Source organism: Anser brachyrhynchus (genome assembly GCF_964034855.1).
Source record: "Anser brachyrhynchus genome assembly, chromosome: Z".
NCBI classification, from domain to species: Eukaryota; Metazoa; Chordata; class Aves; order Anseriformes; family Anatidae; genus Anser; species Anser brachyrhynchus.
Genome location: NC_137697.1, coordinates 32,186,563 through 32,206,508, shown reverse-complemented (window position 1 = coordinate 32,206,508; position 19,946 = coordinate 32,186,563).

Below are 19,946 nucleotides of genomic sequence, written 5' to 3'. Positions count from 1 at the left end.
TTTCAGGTTCGTGTCTATAAATGCATCGAGGGATTGTGCAGCTGCCTGCAAGTTTTTCCCTCTTCCTCTTTCCTGGAGAAGCCATTGCTCTTTAGCAGCCACCCTGGCCGCTCCCCACTTCAACTGCTGGATCACACATCTCCTGCGAAAGCCCGTTTTATGTGTGTTTGTGTTAGCCTTGACACTTTCCCTGCAGACATCTGAGGAGAGTTACCTGAAGGGGCTCTGGCAGACAGAGTCTGGTGGCCTTAAAGCACTCGGATGGCTCACAACAGGAGGATATTCACAAGTGCTTGTAAGGTAACAGAAGCTTTTTACCCTTCCTCCAGCAGAGATAAGGGGAGAGCCACACACTACCTAGCATCTGATTCAAGTCAAGCACAGCCTTAAGTGCATAACAAGCGTGGTCCTTAACTTGATTACAGCTGCTCTAATCAGCAAAGCCGTTAACCTTTGCACTTTAGTCTAGCCTGGTCTGCATACCTCTGGGTAGCCCAGACCTGCTTTATGAGCCTTTCCAAAGGCGGCTCGTTGTAATCGGTGTGCCTGCATGCCTCGAGCTCTGTGGGAGGAGAAGGCACAGACGTGCTAACGGCAGCCACGGCACCCAGTTATTTTGGTGACAGGCGTGTTTGAGGCACACACCTCTGCCTCGCTCCTTTCTCACGCAGCAAACGTGGCGCTGGAGCGTCTTAGCTGGCATTAACAGCTCAGCTTCTTATCCTGCCTTCTCCTTTCGTCCAGAATAGCCTGCTCTGCTGCTGACTGTCCTGCAGAGCCGGCAGCAGAAACACAGGGCTCCTGTACCTCTTTGTGTGTCTCCACTGTGCTATGCTATAAGCATGCTTTCTAGCAGGGTGCACTGAGAAACATGACCAGCATGAGTACCACGCCCTTTGCTTCTGATATGCTGCTTCTGTGCTATCAAGGCCAAGGTCGGTAAACATCTCTTGCACTAGGAGAGGAATTCAGTACAGATCTGCATAATCCCAGAGCAGTCTGTGGTACTGAGACACCAGCATGCACCTGCACTCTGCCGCTGCATATGTATGCTATGCATTAGCTTGTGTCTCAGTGAAAAAAACAGTGTTAGCACACCTGTAAGGCTGAGTCCTTGGCTTACAGTGGAGTTAATTTCCTAACCTCCATGAGGAACTCTGGAAGCTTAGCCTGCTATTCACACACACCTGGAGATTTTTTTTGTGTGTGTGTGTCTTAGATGTGCAGAATCACATTTCTGGAGCCCCTTGAAGGGGAAGACATCTATTACACAAAAATTCCTGGAGGACGACAGCATGGAGAAGGGAGGAGAGTTTTGAAGTGCTTGTAGTAAACTTTCTTTAATGTCTCTTTCTGCTTTATCTTTTGCCAAGTGCTGAGTGAAAAGCTCTGAACTAAATTACCTTTTACATCAGTCAGGATGTACATTTGTTTGGCTATAGACTCTCATACAACATAAATGTTCCTTCCCTGTCCTTTCTACTCCCCCGTCAAATGTGCTGAGTCTTCTTTAAACAGAGGATAAGACATGGAGCAGGAAAGTCACATACAACAATTGCTCTGATACCTGGGATAGTCTTGACATTCCTTTAATCCAGAGCTCGAGAAATAACAGTCTCTTAACATCGTTCACTCTGATTTCAAAACAGTGAACTATATACCTTGCCTGTACTGGTGTTATCTTTATACAGAGCAGTCCATTTTGGCATAAGATGTTTAATTCTTTGACGATCAATATTCAGTGCAGACAGTTATTGGATTAAGCATGCAATTGATATTACCCTAAATATATTTAACTTTTTTATCAATTGGATTAAGTGCATTTGCATAGGTAATGGACTGAGGGCCAGAGTTATCACACCTCACAGGTTTGACTACCTATGTGTAATTCATTGTTGTATAAATATTACATCATTTTTACTTTATTAATTCTCCCTCTATTTTGCATGACTAGGACAAACGCATTTTGGAGTTTGGAACTCTGATCCTGGGCATAAGGGATTAAGTTTTAATTTCAGAAGAAATCAGTTTCAACTCCCTAATTTCTCTCTGCACCCATAGAGCCTGCAAAACAGTCTTTTTCCATTCCCAGGCCAGATGCAGATCACAAATGTTACAAACTCCGGCAGAAGTACCACCTTCTGGTACTCCACACACAGTGTGTACCTTATGTTCAGTGCTTGTGCTTCCTTGGCTACATTAGGGTTCACAGCTCTTTGGCAGCATGGTCTCCTTCAAATAAACTTATTTCACTCAAGGGAATTCAGTGAAAAGACTGTGAGCTGAAGATACACAGGAAGTGTTATCACTTCTTCATTCATATCTCTGTCCTTTTTATTACTGTATTTGTTTGGGAAAGAAAGATACCCTTCCTCCCACTCCTCCACCCCTTAGCTTTTTTTTTTTTTAATTTTTTAAAAATTTCTTTGAGTCTACTGCAAGATGAAAATACTGAAAATTTATTATCATCATTGTGAATTTACTGGTAGTTGAAATTATGACCCTAGATATGACATGTGAAGTCATCTCCTTTCTGAGTGGCACCTCTAATGAAACTAGGGAATAATTCCATAAGATTTAAAAGAGGAAGCTAATATTTTCCAGTATCAAATGTTTCTCAAGGAAGAGTAGAGGAGGGCAGGTCTTGCTGTTTGGATATTGTTATAATGGCCTTCTTTAAAATCCCCAGTTTTGCACATATGACTGTAGGAATTAGATGTTTCCCTTGCAGCTAGCAACAGGCTATAGTTGTTAAATTGCTTTGAAAAATCTTAATTATGTAGTACAGAACTTATACCTTGACTTAAACAGGTTACTGAAGTTAAAAGTAAGATGTATAACTTGCTTCTTTTGAGTTACAGTTCAAGGAAATGTCATCGTCTCCTCCTCTCTCCCCCTCTCCCCTCCCCTCCCCCAGTTTTAGAGATCTGTTTTTTGTTTTTGGAACAGAGAATTACTGTTATAGATTATGTTTCTTTTAGTAAATAAAAGGAAGTAAATGAGTGAATGTAAATGAAACTACCTCAGTAGTTTCAGGTTTCAAAGTGTAATGTTGCCAGGTGCCTTGGTCCTTGCCAAGAAGACAAAGGACCATCCCTGGAAGTGGCCACTGCTTACAGGGAAATGGTTTCAATTCAGGCCCAAGAAAACTTCTCTCAGAACCATGGTGTTCAATGTAAAGACAAAAAATTACCATAACTAGAAAGAAGCTTTGTATAACAGTAGTATAACAAATAACTCCTGTGTACTTCACCATGCGTAAAAATTTTCTACCAGACAAGGCGAGCCTGTGCATATAATGTAGGCTTTGTACACTGCTACACCTGAAGTGATGTTAAAATGGAGGTTCAAATCATAAAAGTATTATCCCATAAAATAGCTCTTTTTCATGTTATTTTTCTTCATATTTCAACATAGAAACCATTGGCAAAAGGAGTGAAATTAGGTGATCTTCAAGGTCCCTTCCAACCCAAACCATTCTATAATTATATCATCTATGACTGCGAAAAGCCCACCTGTATTCTACGTCTGTATTCTATGTTTCTCCTACACTTACTTGTGAAATTAAAGTTTTAAAAGTTTTAAGCTGTTTTTGCCCCTTCCACATTTTTACCTCTTTTAGACAGTGTTTCAATGTCTGAAGCATTTGATGTGTACCCCCCTCCTTTCCCTCCCCCCCCCGCCCACCCCGGCTCTGCCTCTAGCTATTTTTTCCTAGAACAACACATCTTTCCATAAAGGGATTAATGTCATTTGTTTCATACAGTTTTTGTTTTTTTTTTCATTCAGACACAGTCGTAATGAAATTTCTGGTATGGCCTGGTCCCCCACCTCAAAATGGCACAGTAGAACTAAGAAAAGTAAAACAAAGTGTAGCAGGGTTGGTCCTAGGTTTCTTAGGTATGATGGTTTTCACACATGGGAAAGTAGGGTTTCCCATTAGGGAAAGCATTACAGTGCTTCACTCTATAAAGGGTGTTGAAGGGAATATAAAAGGAGAGAAAAAGGGAAGTATAAAAGAAAACTGTATCATTTATGGCTGGTGAAGGAGCTTGTTTAATGTCTCCTGACAGGGAGTATCAAAAGAAAATAGGAAATAATGGCTTAAGAAAACAGCATACAATCAAATAAACTCCCTTCCTCAGACTGTAATGGAAATCAAAAATTTATTCATGGTAGGGAAGGGAAGCTAAAGCACAGAAGGCTTTGAAATGCCAATATGCCCCATCAAGTTCAGAGGTTGGTAAGCCCCAAATCTGTGAAGTATGAGTGAGCAATCTGGAAAAGTTGTCTTACGTGCTTGCTTTATTATGCTCTTCTTGAGACATCTGCTATTGGTTAAAGTTGGAAACAGAATTACAAAAATGGATAGACCTTTGATCTAAAGTGATATGGCCATTCTTATTTTCCTTATGGTCCCCATATGCTGCCAGAACATCTGGTCAGTTGGGTATCTGCTAGATTCATTTTAGGAAGCCAGGAAAAATCTGGCTAATATATTGTTTTTATTACCAAGACTACCAGGCTTTACGTACAAACCAGTGCATTGTTTTTGATGCAGCTTTTTGCAAGGCAGTACACTTCTTGCTTATTCTATTGGAGTGGAGGTGCTTCAATGGAGGGGCAGCTCTATGCAGATAGAGTGCTGTGGGAGCTGTGTGCAGGATGCCCCAAGCTCCTCATTGCTTTTCGCTATTTGGTAGGGCAAGTGGACAGCCACCCAGCTGTTGTAAGTGGGAGCAATGCCTTCACCACCAAAAAAGGATTCCAACCACTAATAAAGTACAATACTGTATTTGCATTCATTACACATGGCTTCCAGGTGGGACAGTTGAGGCAGTTTCCCATTTTTACTGATTACCTCAGCCACTGGCTAGAGAATGAACAATCATTAGCAGAATTCAGTGCCAAACAACTGAAAATTTCAGAAATCTGGTCAATCTGCCATGAGAAATTCTAAAGGTCAGTTATATTTTCTATGAATAAATGCGTTAAAAAGAAAACAAAACAAACAATAAAGGAACCACAATCAATCAAAGCAGCTCGAAGTAGCTTCCCAGTCACAAGCCCTGGTTCTCATGGGGGATTTCAACCACCCTGATATCTGCTGGAATGACCACATACCTAGGCACAAACTGTCTAGGAGGTTCCTGCAGTGCATTGATGACAACTTTTTGACACAGGTCATGGAGGGGCCAACAAGAAGAGATGTGCTGCAGGGCCTTGTATGAACAAATGAGGAAGGACTAGTTGGAGATGTGAGGGTTAGGGGAAACTTTGGACCATGATATGGTGAAGTTCAGGATCTTGCGAGGAGGAAGCAGGACATAAAGTAGGATTGTGACACTGGACTTCAGGATAGCATACTTTGGCCTCTTCAGGGATCTACTTGGAAGAATTCCATAAGTTAGGGCCCCGGAAGGAAGGGGGTTCCAAGACAGCTGATCAGTATTCAAGCATCACTTCCTCCAAGCTCAAGATTGGTGCAACCCTATGAGTAAGAAGGCAAGAAAAGGGGGCAGGAGAACTGCATGGATAAGCAGGGAGCTCCTGGCAAAGCTTAGACAGAAGAAGGAAGTTTACGTCATGTGGAAAAAGGGTCAGACCACTTGGGAGGAATATAGGTAAGCTGTCAATTTATGCAGGGATTCGACAAGGAAGGCCAAGTCTAATTTAGAATTAGATCTGGCAAAGAGTGTCAAGAACAACAAGAAGGGCTTCTTTAAATACATCAGTAGAAAAAGGAAGACTGAGGAAAATGTCAGCCCACTGCTGAATAGGGTAGGTTCCCTGGTAACAAAGGATATGGAGCAGGCAGAGTTGCTGAATGCTTTTTTTGCCTCAGTCTTTATGCCTAAGATCAGCCCTCAGGAATCTCAGACCCTGGAGACAAGAAAGGGAGTCCTGAGAAAGGAGGACTTTCCCTTGGTCAAAGAGCATTGGGTCAGAGATCATCTAAGCAAATGTGACATCCAGAAATCCATGGGCCCTGATGGAATGCACCCATGGGTGCTGAAGAAGCTGGCTGATGTTATTGCTAGGCCACCCTCCATCATCTTTGAAAGGTCATGGAGAACAGGAGAGGTGCCTGAGAACTTAAAAAAAAAACAATTTCACTCCATTCTTCAAAAAGGGCAAGAAGAAGGACCCAGACAAGTACAGGCCAGTCAGCCTCACCTCCATCCCTGGAAAGGTGTTGGAACAGCTCATCCTGGAGGTCATCTCCAAGCATGTGGAGGATAAGAAGGTGATCAGGAGTAGCAGGAAGGATTCACCAAGGGGAAATCAGGTTTGACCAATCTCTATCCTTCTCTGATGAGATGACTAGTTGGGTAGATGAGGGGAGAGTGGTGGACATGGTCTATCTGGACTAGCCGAGCTCAGCAAGGGCAGCCTAGATGAGTGGACAGTGAGGTGGACTGATAATTGGCTGGATGACAGAGCTCAGAGGGCTGTGCTTAGTGGTGCAGAATCTAGCTGGAGGCTGGTAGCTAGTGGTGTCCCTAAGGGCTCAGTACTGGAACAGGTTGCCAGGAGAAGCTGTGGATGTCCCATCCCTGGAGGTGTTCAAGGCCAGGCTGGATGGGGACTTGGCCAACCTGATCTAGTGGGTGGCATCCCTGCCTATGGCAGGGGGGTTGGCGTTAGATTATCTTTAAAGGTCCCTTCCAATCCAAGCCATTTTTGGAGGCCTGTAGCTAGTGGTGTCCCTCAGGGGTAAGTACTGGGTCCAGTCTTGTTCAATTTATTCCTCAACGATCTGGATGATGGAATGCAGTGCACCCTCAGCAAGTTTGCTTACGACACAAAGCTCGGAAGAGTGGCTGATACCCCAGAGGGCTGTGCTGCCATTCAGAGGGACCTCGACAGGCTGGAGGGTTGGGCGGAGAGGAATCTCATGAAGTTCAACGGGGCAAGTACAGGGTCCTGCACCTAGGGAGGAATAACCCCTAACACCACCACAGGCTGGGGGCTGACATGCTGGAGAGCATCTCTGCAGAGAGAGACCTGGGAGTCCTGTGGACAGCAGTCTGACCACGAGCCAACAACGTGCCCTTGTGGCCAAGAAGGCCAACGATATGCTGGGGTGCATTCAGAAGAGTGTTGCCAGCAGGTCAAGGGAGGTGATCCTCCCCCTGTACTCAGTCCTAGTGAGGCCACACCTGGAGTATTGTCTCCAGTTCTGGGCTCCCCAGTACAAGAGGGACATGGAACTACCGGAGTGAGTCCAGAGGAGGACTACAAAGATGACTAGAGGACTGGAGCACCTGTCTTATGAGGACAGGCTGAGAGAGCTGTGCCTGTTTAGCCTGGAAAAGAGAGGATTGAGGGGAGACCTCATTAATGTCTATAAATATCTGAGGGAAGGGTGTCAAGAAAATGGAGCCAGTCTTTTCAGTTGTGCCCAGTGACAGGACGAGAGGCAGCAGGCCCAAACTGAAACACAGGAGGTTCTGGATGAATATGAGAGGGCACTTCTTTACTGTGAGGGTGACAGAGCACTGGAACAGGTTGCCCAGAGAGACTGTGGAGTCTTCTTTTCTGGAGATATTCAAAACCCTTCTGGATGCCAACCTGCACAATGTGCTCTAGGTGATCCTGCTTGGCAGGGGAATTGGACTAGATGATCTTCACAGGTCCCTTCCAGCCTCAGACATTCTGTGATTCTGTGAAAACTTGCACCATCAGTTACAGATCATGGAAACAATTTGTGGGCAACTTATTTTTATATACGAGCCCCATTATTTTCTGGGTGCAAGTCTGTATGTGCTATCAACATTAACACGAGTTTTACGCACCTTTGGAGGGGTGAATCGACCCCTATGGCTATGGGATAGGAGCTTGGAAGGATGCTTTTTGCGGCCGCCGATTCTGGGCTTTTCCAGTGCTCCCCACTGGGTGGTGGTAAAACACAGGATTTCTGCCGCATCCCCGTATCTCTGAGTCAAGGTGTGTCTGTCCAGGTTTTCTGCTTGTGAGCTTCTCAGGCTTCATAAAACAGATTCAGGCTTCATAAATCTTAAAGGGTCAGTACGTCTTTCCAGCTTGCAGTAACGCCCTGCATCTGTTTATCTCCCTTATGACCGAAGGGCCCTGATATCTACAGTAGCTGTCCCCTCTGTACCCGGAGAGACCCCCATGGTGGACACTTTCTGGACACAAGCACGTTTGTTGCAACCTTCTAAAACAAAGCAAAGCTAGAAAATGAGGAACACAGAAGGCATTTGAGATTGGCACTGCTTGCATTCCCATCCCTTACCCCAAAACATGCATACCCACCAACTGGAAAGAAAAGTGGGAAGAAAAGACACCCCTGGTTACACCAAGGGCTAAATGGACTGCCATCCTGCATCCAAAGGAGACAGACACATCTGGGTAGCCTGTGCATGTACAGAAATGGTGCAGCATTTGAGATGCACTCTGTCAGAGGAGCATACCCTCACCCATCTGTATCATCAAATGATTTGGTAAAGCATAATGTATTATACATAACAATTATTCAAATGCACAGTTTTAGTCTAACTCATTCTAGTTTTGGGGCCTGAAAATGGCGATATGAACAAAATTCCTTGAGAATTTTAGATCCAGAATTACTTAGATCTAGCTCACATTGTTACAATTATGATTTAGTCTGTACTTCTCTTGACACAATGGGATTTTCTCAGCAACATTAACCAAAACATTAAGCTTTAAAGATGTGTAAAAGATATTTTCATTTTATACTCTCTCAGCTAATTCCCAAATTTTCATCCTCCTGGATTTTTGAGATCTCCCTGGGAATGTAAACTTTTGTACTAAGAAATGGGTTGTTCAGTAGGAACTGGAGTGCGAGTAACATTCTTGTAATAATGCACACACCCAAGTACAAATGGATCAAGCCAAAAAAGTACATCAGCAATACTGCTTCATGCTTTAAAATTTACCTTGCATCCAAAGAAATAGTAAAGTTAGAAGCACACTGCAAGTAGATGTGTAGACACAGTGAGAAAACACAGTGGATATGTTAAGTCAACACTAAAATTTCAGCTACATTTTGTCACAAGACATAAAGTACTTTTACTAAAGGTTCTGGGGAGTGCACTGTGCAGTTTGTGTCTGAAATTTTGCACTTTCAGTTGTGGACTTTCACAAGCCCCCAGTTTATTCTCTCTGCCCCTCTCTCTGTGGGGAAGCTGAATGCTGGTGTCATGTTTTGTTGCTAGCCCATTTCATTTCCTGGCTTGCAGCTGATAATTTATTTGACAAAGAAACACTTCTAATTGACCACATTTATAAGCTCAGTTGAGCCTAGAGGCCAAACTTGTTCTGTGTTTTCTCAAGGTAGTTTAGTACTACAACTAAGTTAGCTAAGCTGTGTGTTTTCTAGAAGGCACTTTGCATCAGCGCAAGACTGGCCGTTGCCTTACGTGAGAATACAAGATCAAAGCTGAACACTACAGCAGCTAAGTGTCACAAGACTGAAGAAGAACATAAGAAGGAAAAATATCTGTGTCAGGATATACTGCAGGTCTCTGTGAGCTGGACAAGATGTTAAAGATTAAACTTGTAAAGAAGAATCTGGTTCTAGATCAAGAGCATTCTCCTCCCCATATGCTCACTGTTATTTATATCTCTAGGATAAAACAGCTTGTCCCAGTGTGGTAACTGACACTTCCAGATCAATAGTACAGACTGAATCATTGCAGTCCAGAAGCACCATGAGGCCTTTGCTAGCTGAGAGGACAGACCATGTCCTTGCTGCACCTCAGGAAGTGCAATCCCATCTGGCACTGTTTAGCTAAAGCTTTATAGGAAAGAAACTGCAGTCTGGCTTCTGGAGTTTGTCCTTTTGAAACAAAATCAAGGAGGTACTCCAGACACATTTGTCCAGCATTTTCAATTTTATCCTCTTGTTGGATAGAGAGCAGTTTTTGCTCTGATAGGCTATGGAAGGACTGGGGTGTATCCTGTGTTTCAGCCTGAGAAAGAGAGGAGTGGGTACACTATGACAGAGCCCATATCATTGTGGCTGATATGAAGAGGCAGGAATCTCTCTTCTGTCAAAAGGAGCAGTGAAAGAGGAGGCATAAGACTGACACCCCACTTAGTAGTTTTTTCACATCTCATTAAGAAAACTGGAGCTCACAGCCATGTTGTTTTTGTTGTTATTTTTGTTTTGTCTGTTTGCTTGTTTGCTTGTTTGTTTGTTTGTTTTTTAATGGGTGTAAGGGAAGACTGCACAAGCACATGGAAAATAAATCCAGTGAGGCTCTTAAACAGGAAGAAAAAAGAACACACCTGTGTTTAAGTCCTTGAGCTCCAATCACCTCTGGGAGATCATACTAGGGAAATGCAGTGAGGTTGTTCTTCCTTCAGCTGCCTCAGATAGCTGCTGGGCTCAGTGAATCTCTCTTCTTTCATGCTGTGGTGGTCAAAGCTTGAAAGAGTAGCACAAGACTGAGACTAAATAGGATGATGCTTCATCAGGCAAACCAAAGGTGCTGAATAAGATATAGGAGATGGAGTCTCTGTAGCATTCATAATAGTTTAAAAGCTCAGATGCAGTGTATGCCACCTGCAATCATGTCTTTGCAGTATTACTAATTAACGATGAACATTAAAAAGTAATAGGCAAATTTTAAAGTATTACATTGCCTGCCAGGGGGAGAGAATTTAACAGTCTGCATTAGAAATGCAAAATAGTTTTCCTGACAGTGCTTTGCTGGAAAGTTTAGAAGAGACACAGGCTGTAAATGTCACCTTTCTACCTGTAAATATTTCGCCCACTTGTATTTCTATAAAGAGCTTGTAAGCCAATGCAAACTGAAGGTGACTTGGGGAGAAAAAATACTAAAAAGCCTCTACATTTTTCTGCATTCACTTAACGTTAGAATTTTGAAGATCTTAGTTTATTTTGGTTTGCTACCTTAAAATTCTGCATAGTGATCACATTGTCAAAGGTCATCTCCTTGCACTGGATCTATTCTACCTATTTCTTGCACAGTGCGGTGCTGGCTGCCTTAAACACATTGTATATGCAAGTGCTGTTAGCTGTAGAGGCTTCAAGAGAGTTGTGCTGGTCTGACATTGTTCTTTAGATGGCACTGACATGAATTTATTCTGCGCTGAACATATAGGTCCTAGAGGAGTCAGGACCTCAGAGTACTCTGTCATGGGCTCCAATGCCCTACAATTTTGTGTTCAGTAACTGACTCATGTACTCATTAAGTGTCCTCCTGCAGCTGTGCACAGCTGCGTAGGAGAGCAGAGCTTTTTCTCCTGTCCTGGTGTTTAGACGTGAAGAGCTGAAATGCTAGCCCAGACCTTGTCAAGGATGCTCTTGTATCTGCAGTGCAAATGTACTTCTAGTGTGCGAGGCATCAGAGTTATTAACATTTCCATGTACTGCATGAATTAATATTACATTCTAAAAGAGCCTCTTAGGATGAAGAGAGAAAGCTTATAAAAGGAGATTGACTTTCATGATGTATGCACATGCAGGGTACACATCAGGATAGCAGTGCCTTCTTCATCCATTGCCTTTTGCACTCTTCACCTTGCATCTTGTTTGTGCTGCTAGAATTTTGCTTAGTCATTTCTGATGAGATAGCCCATAGCAGGGTGAAGGAAAAGACTGGTGCTGAGGAGGCAAAAAATGATCTAAGTCATTTATTGGTTCCCCAGATGACATCATGACAGCTGGAGAACAGATCAGCTGGAAGTAGTCAATTGTAACAATGCCTATGCTTTCTTCAGATTGTATCAATATGCTGCAGAAACCATGAAATCATATAGCAGTCTCTGATCCTTCAGAATAAAAATGAACACCAGGCTAGTCTGGTTTCAGCCCGATTTACCTTCACGCACACTGGGTCAAAAGAAAAAGTATGGGCAGGGCCATCGTCAATTTGTCAGTTAAAATTTTAATCAAAACCTGAGGAAATAGATGATGGTGTATGTTGAAAGCTGAGTGTTGAGCATTTGCATCACAAATGTTCCCCACAAAGAACTGCTTGGCATGAAGAAGATGAGTTTAAGGCTGCTGTGCTAACTACATCCCGGGACTCACTGATGCTTTTAAGTGCCCCAGATTTCTCCAGTACCTCAGCTGTGAGAGTGTAAGATGCCACTTTTATTAAAAAGCAAGCAGTTACACAGACACATGTGGGAGGTAAATTATTGCTTCTCCCATTCTCTTTCGCTTATTCCCAGAGGATATTCTAAAAAAGTAGACCAACCCCATTTTTAGCTCAGTCTTAAATTATTGAACATACTCCATACCAGGCCATTAAAAAACAGAAAATATGGTTAAGAAAAAGACTTGTGCATATAAAAGAACAGTATAGTTATTCAGTTTTCAGAAAAGGGAAGAAGCACTTCTTTCTGACTTTTTTCTTCTTCTTCTTTTTTTTTTTCTTTCTTTTTCTCAGGTGGAAAGTTAGATTGTTTTTTCAAAAATAAGAGCTTTTTCTTCTTATGAGGATTCATTTCTGAGTACAGACAGAATCTTTATGGAGATGGCATACTTCATGAAAGTCAATTTCTTTTTTATAAGCTCTTTCCTTCTTTATCCTAAGAGGATCTTCTAGAATGTAATGTTAATTCATGCAGTGCATGGAAATGTTAATAACTCTGATGCCTCTCACACTGGAGGTATGTCTGCACTGCAGATCCAAGGCGTGACTGCTGTTCACAGAAGTATCTGCCTCGCTTGTAAAGCAGTATAGATAGAGCAGAGTAAAATGCACTTAGTAGGTACCCAGGAGCTGAAGCCTCCATAATTCTGTGGCCAGTGTTCTGCAAGACATTTAGTAAATGTACATAAGATACATAAACTAGAAAAACACCCATGTGTACAGTATCACTAGCAGTGTTAGTGATGTAGAGTATCAACAGCAGTATTAGTGAACTAGTGACCTTAAGTCATTTTGGGCTAAGAGAAGGGAAAATAGACCAAAAACTGTGCTACAGAGTGTGCTAACAATTTCATAGCTCAGCATGGTACAGCAAGTGCCACAGCAGTTGCAGATTGGCATTTGCTCTGCCCTCCCTCCTGCCCACTCTGCCCACTGCGCGACTGCCTGAGCAGCCCAGGGAGCTCCAAGGGGAACAGGGGGAAGTGGTGGGGCATGAGAGGCACCCATTATTACACCAATGGATCAAGTGTATAAAGGTCAAATCTCCAAGAAGAGTTAGTCTGTTTTGAAAGTGATCCAAATGGATGCTGTGGACATCTTTCCAAGTGTGTATCATGCAGAAAAAGGCAGTTAAAAGAGCAATGAAATAGTGGAGGTCTTCATAATATGAAGCATAGCAGCTTCATGCTGCTGGCTGCAGGTGCGGGTTTAGAACTGCGTGAGAGGTGGTGGCAGCACAAAATCCAGCCTGACTACCAAGACAGTTAACTCATGGCAACTTTCACGGCACTTGCAGAAGTGTTATGTGGTGTCTGTGCTGAGCTATGCATGAGAGAGGATGAGTGAATTATACAGGGCTTTTTGAATGCATCCGTGCAATAAGTGAGGAGGAGTTACACAAGCCTCCTCTTCCCGAAGGAGAGTGAAGTGCTGTCTATCTTCAGCACAGTTCAGGCAGAGACAGGTGCATTGACAGGCTTTCCTGAAAAAAAAGAAAAGAAAAAAAAAAAACAAACCATTAAATCAGCTGGCAGTTTTGCCTGTGACTCTGAAAAATTTTCCTGAAGGACCAAATCCTAGGTCTTGTGTCAAGCTTGAATAAACCAACTAAACCAACTTTTAGGCAAAAGCTCTCAACAGGCAAAGGAAAACCTTCAAAAGCATTGTGTCTGCAGGGCTCCTGCAGGTTGTGCAGCCATTGCTCCCTTTTGAAAAGAAGAGAGTTACAGGTTCCCATTCGCATTTCCACTTTGTCAGGCATCTTATGACCCTCTCTGGCATGCATGAGTGGTGAGCTACAGTTCCTACATTAGACACTCTTCAGGAGGAAGATTTCTGTGCTGCTATATGCAGAGCTTCCTGTAGTCACAAATGAAGCAAAATCTGTCTGAGGAGGAGGAGGGTAAGCACAAAAAAGCAGCTCCAGTGCAAGGAGCATTTCAGTGAGGGCTTCATGGTGCACCCTCCACAAAGTATTTGCTGATACCTCGTGGCTAGGTATCAGCAACTACCTAGTCTATCAGGCTATTTTTTTCCCTATTTGCTGCAAGAATCTTTGAACAAATAGAAAGAAAACTGGGAGCCCTCTCCTGAGGCTTCTGCTAAACATTACGAGGAGAACTGGAAGACACCATTTCCAGAGATGACAATGGAAATAGGGTTATCTCAGAGTAAAGGAGGGTAGCTACAGAAATTCCTGTTCACCCTCTGAATCTCATGCTATTCCTTAGTAGATAACCCAAGGTAAAGCATGTTGGCCCATTGTAGCATATTCTTCTTCCATATGCTACAGCTCTCCATACATAATTTCACTAATACCTACGTAACAAGAAAAAACATGAATCTGAAAATGTTCCAGGTACTAATTAGAAGTTTCCTACACAAAACCTCTGTGCCTGCCACTGCTGTTTTCTGAACCCTAATCCTGGTTCTTCTCCCTTTCTATAGCTGATAGCCTTATTAAAACTGCTGCAACTCTTCTGCCATTTTCTGAATCAAGCTGGCAAGAAAGAAGAAGAAGTCAGACAAATAGTTGGGCAGACAAGTAGATGAGATGATAAAACAGTATATTCCTTGGGCGAGTGTCTTCAGAAACAGGAGGAGGAGAAAACAATTATTGTCATGTACTAGGTGACGTGGCAAATGGAAAACCATATTCTGGTACAAAAGTATCAAAGTTAACTTTGTTTCAGCTCAGTTTAGTCACCCTTCTTTTTCTGTCTCTCTTCCTTTTTTAGGAAGTAATACAGTTCTCAAAGCTGTAATCGCTGTAAACACTGGCTAATGCATTTGTGTGCAGAGACATTCTTAGCACAGTAAGTAGAAGGGACTGGTTAGTGAAGTCAGCAACTGAAGGACTTGAACACAGAACACTGATCATTTCTTATGCCTAAACCTCTAGGAAAGGGCTTGGGACCTTACTGAACAAATAAACTCATAGAAAAAATAAAATCATAGAAAAAATAAACTCAGAGAAAAGAGTAGTAGAGACCATGCAAGGAGAGGAAGAGGGATCTGCCAGCCAAGGAATTTATGCATGTGCTGTTAGGAATAAAATTAAAATTGCCAAAATTCAAGATAAGTTTAAACTCCTGAAGGAAATTAAAGTTTGCAGTTACCAGTGCTACCCGCAGAAAGAAAATAACAGAGACAGGACTACTGCTCTGTGGGAGGCTGATGTAAATGTTAAGGTGAATCTACATATGTACAAAAATAAAATGAGTATTTTGACTAGATTTTTGATAATGATAATGTTGTTGAACACAGAAACAGAGATGGATTGGCTAATGAGGATGACTGTATAGAAGGAGAAATCATAGCCTTAGTAGCAAGATTAGGGCTAAATGCAGAGGATTTAAAACAAACCTTTTTGAGTTTATTTCTATGCTCCTAGAAAGTAGTATCTATAGTACCTGTACTGAAGAAAAGCAAAAAGAAGATCCAGCCACTAGGCTATGGTTACACGATGATTAAGTTTACATTTGCACAGTAGCAGATCATGTGGTGGTGGAAAGCTGAACTGAACCAGAGGGAATGTATGATTACCGTATCTGTTGAATTAGACAGCCTATGATACAGTGCTTATGTCAGGTTTACCCTAGCTGCAGGAAGACAGATAATACTTGATCTAGAATAAAATCCGTCAAGCTCCCTCCCAGATAAATAAATATATAAACTGAACTGCCGGAGAGCTATAATACCAGTATAGTGCTTTGCATTACATGGAGGTTTTAAACCTTTATTTGATCCTCTGAAACTAGATTTGCTCTACTGTGACCACTCCATAATGTAACCTTAATATCACATTAAGTTTTCAGAGCAAATTTTGAAGAATAGTTAAAAACTTGGAGGCTAGTGGGACAAATCACAAACCAGCTGTAGAAAGTAAATGGAATGAAAACATATTGTCTTTGTTTAACAGAGTACCTGAAGTATCCTGTTTTTCAGACAAAGAAAATCTGGTAGAAGTCCTGTGAATAGAAATTTCTGGAAGCCTGTAGTACAATGCAACATGCCAAAATTAGGTGATATAGCTGGGTATTTTGCTCTGCAACACTAGAGATAATTCCCAGTCATAGGTAGAAGGTTTTGCAGCAATAAAGAGATATAAATGATAACCAGATTATGGGTGGTGGGTTGGGAGTGTTTGCACGGGATTTTTGCATTTGGGATGCATTTGGCATGGGATGTTTGCATTTGGGAATGTCACGTTCAGCCTAGTGAGGTTTTAAAAATTATTATCCCTTATGTAATATGTTTGTGTCTTACTGATGGTATTACAAAGCTTTCTCAAAGTAAACACTTTGTCATCTGTAGCTCCCACCTAGAACATTTTTTCCTCATCCTTTCCTAATACCTGCAGAAACAGATTTTTCTTCCTTGAAAAGCCATAAAATATCTGATAGGGACAGGGGGCCTTACTATAGACTATACGCACTTCAGTACAACTTAGCCATGCAGTGGCTGATGTACTTTTTTATCTTGCTTTGTAGTACAAAGAAGTTTTGTTTTCTTTCTGTATTTGCTAGCCAGAATGCATTGTTAGAAGTCCTGGTTGGTGGCAATTTAAGCACACCTGATTACTTAGTCAGTCTGATCTCTGTGAGGTCAAGGCTAATCTGTTCTAAAATCCAGACCTTCTGCTTTTGTTTAATATAGCCCACTGAGATTAAAATGGGATTAGAGCTCATCTGGTGGGGAGAACAGCATCTTCAGATGAACACTTATATAGTCCTCTTGCAAACACCACTAGGTGGAAATGAAGTCTTGCAGTGGCCCTGGAACCTGTACATCAGTACACATACAGTGTTTGTTGATTTTTTGGTCCTCTTGATGGTTTTGAAAGCAGACTTTGAGTATACTATTTCCTGAAACCAGATCCAAATCATTACCCTACATATGGAATACATAGATAGGGATATCAGTGGTTTTTTTGTTTTGTTTTGTTTTGTTTTCTTTTTTTCCTCATTCATCTCCATGTATTTGAAATTTACTACAGCAATAAGACTAAAGTAAATTTAAATATTTGGAAGCTGTCAAGCTATACATTTAATAAAGTGTTTACAATTTCTTCTGCTTTCTTACCAAGATTTCTTTTATTTTTTTTTTAATTTTTTTTTTCTTCTTTAAACATGAGTGTGGACTATGCTGAACTAAGATATTATTAAATCATCTTGGTTCAATATCTACATTGCAGATATTCCAGAAACAAGCAGGTCTACATGATCCAAATGATATGCCTCAAACTTGGTTTGTGATGAAGCCAAGCAAAAGGATTGCCAAAAAAAACAAAGTGAAGCAATGGTAGTCTTCTGTATTTGTTTTTTTTCCCAGTATTTGAGTATGGCCATTTTCTGTAGTATTTTCAATCTCAACACATTATTTTTACATTAAAGCATAAAAATGTAATGTCAGGCTAAAAGTGGAAGTAAAATGAACAAAGTTATTTGATCAATGTGTTCTCATTATCCAGATTCTATGAAATCCAAAAATAATTACAACTGTCAATGATGAGGGTGATGTAAAATATCACTAGTAAAGCAGAGTAAAAAATTCAATATGGAGAGAGTTCTGAAAGTGCTATTTTTACACAGACAGGCTTCTTGGCAGCTGTCCTGGATTTCAGCCTGCTTGAGATGAGGTCACACTGTGGCTATGGCTAAAGTAATTAACAAGGTCAATCTCGCCAGCTCAGTATAAACCTGGAGAAACTGCACCAAGGTGCAGAACTCGAATGACAGAAGAAAACCAGGGGTTTTGTCCTGGTTCCAGCACTGACCATGCTGACCAATGGTCAGTAATCTTGCAGCAGATTGCACTGCAGGAAGACTTCAGTATTTCTCAGCTTGGGGTGATCCTTGGCCATTTCACTCCACTCATGCAGGGGGTTATCTTTCAGGTAATATTACTTCCTAACAGAAGTCTTGGAATCATCTGGCAATCAAGATGATCCTTACTTTCTTTAGCAGTTAGGGTTTATCTTTGGTTCTGTATAAGCAAAGGCTTCCCCTTTTGAAAGAAGAGTATACCAGCTAAAGTGTTGACCGAGTTCTTAAAAACAAATTCAGTGTAAGCCTTAGAAGGTACTTCCAGTAACATGGACAATTAAATTTTCTTAACCATATGGGATCAGCTACCACACAGTTTTACCTGTAGAGACAATATATCCATTGAAAGTATCAACTATCTCACCAGAGGAGAACGTGAGAAGATATTGACATCAGTTCTTAATATGTGGTGTTGTTTGTTTGTTTGTTTGTTTTCCCTTCTATTAACAAGATCATCATTTATCACCTTAAATAGAGTATACTACTGTATGAATGCATGAAGATGAAAAAAACAGTTATTGCAGTTATCAGCACATTATAATTATTTCCCATCACTCTCTCAGAAGTTACCCTCTTTGCCTGACAGCATGATTAGTTCTTTTCTTTTTAACTATACTGCATGTTAGGTTTTCTTTGAAGACTTGCTGGTGTCATTTGTAACTATTCTGAAGTTTTAGCATGGTAAATAATGTAGACATTTGTTTTTCACTGGTTTTGAAAGGTTACAAGAACCTGCAAAGTTACTTTGTTCACCATGTCATTATAGAAAAGAATTAACACTATTCAGAAATATTCACTTACTCCTTCAGGTTGGAATCATTCAACTATTATGGTTAGTATGATAATGGAAAATCTACCTACTGAATAACAAACAACATTTTAGGTCATGCTGCCCAACTATGCTCATTTTGTAAAACATGATTTGCAGGATACATGGCTAACATATTCCAATTTCTGCCTGTCCGTAATTTAATGTAATAATACATTACTTTGGGTCCTAAATTGCTTAGTGGAATGATTGGTTCTTGTTTCATCTTAATGGCTGAAAATGGGAGAGTAACTTGTTAAGGCAATTTTGTTCCTAAACTTTCATATTATCCAATTCATATCACAGCTTTCATGAGATTCTTGACAAATACTGTCATTTTCTTGTATATTTTTCCCTTAAATGCTTATGATAGCATGTGTGGTAGGAAAACCCAGAGTCACCTTCTTCCTGTTGTCTGTGCTTCTCATATAAGCACGCATCTGCTTTCCTAATCATGAGGCCAGAAGAGCACATGAGCTTTGGACCAACACATGCTTGCTGGGAAAACACTTGTTAAAAGAGTCAAAGCAGCAATCACCTTTATGATCAGGAGCTGAAGATGTGCTGGACTTCATCTCTGAAATTATGTTCTAAATGTTGTTTCCATTCATTTGTTCATTCCCATATTCTGTATAGAGTAATGCAGTTTTGTTGGTCAGGAGTTAAAAATAAAATTTCTGCTCTTCTTAGTTAGAAAATATGCTTTTTTTTTCTTTTTTCCCCTGGGTTGACACATAGCTGATGTTGCATAACTACTTCCAAAGTGAAAGGTCTTCCAAAGTGAAAGGTCTCACCCACTATCTCTATGCTTCCAATAAATACATTAAAAATTGTCTTGTGTATCAGAAATACATGCCAAGCGAACACCAAAAACATTTACATCAAATATCAAACAAACAAACAAACAAACAAAAATAAACTAGCCCTTTCACAGAACTTAGATTTTGTTGACTGGGAATTGTTGTACCTCAGAGACTGCTTTGCTAGGAGAAAAAAAAAATCCCAGAGTGTTACATGTTTGTATATCAAAGTCTTTATACTATACAACTGGTAATGTCTTACACTGGGATGTTGCATAACAGGCTTCAGTTTAGGAACTGTTATGGAAAGTAGATTTTGCAATTGACATACATTACTGAAACCAATTCAATAGATCTGTAGAAAGTAATAAAAAATAATAAAGCAGTCATCTAA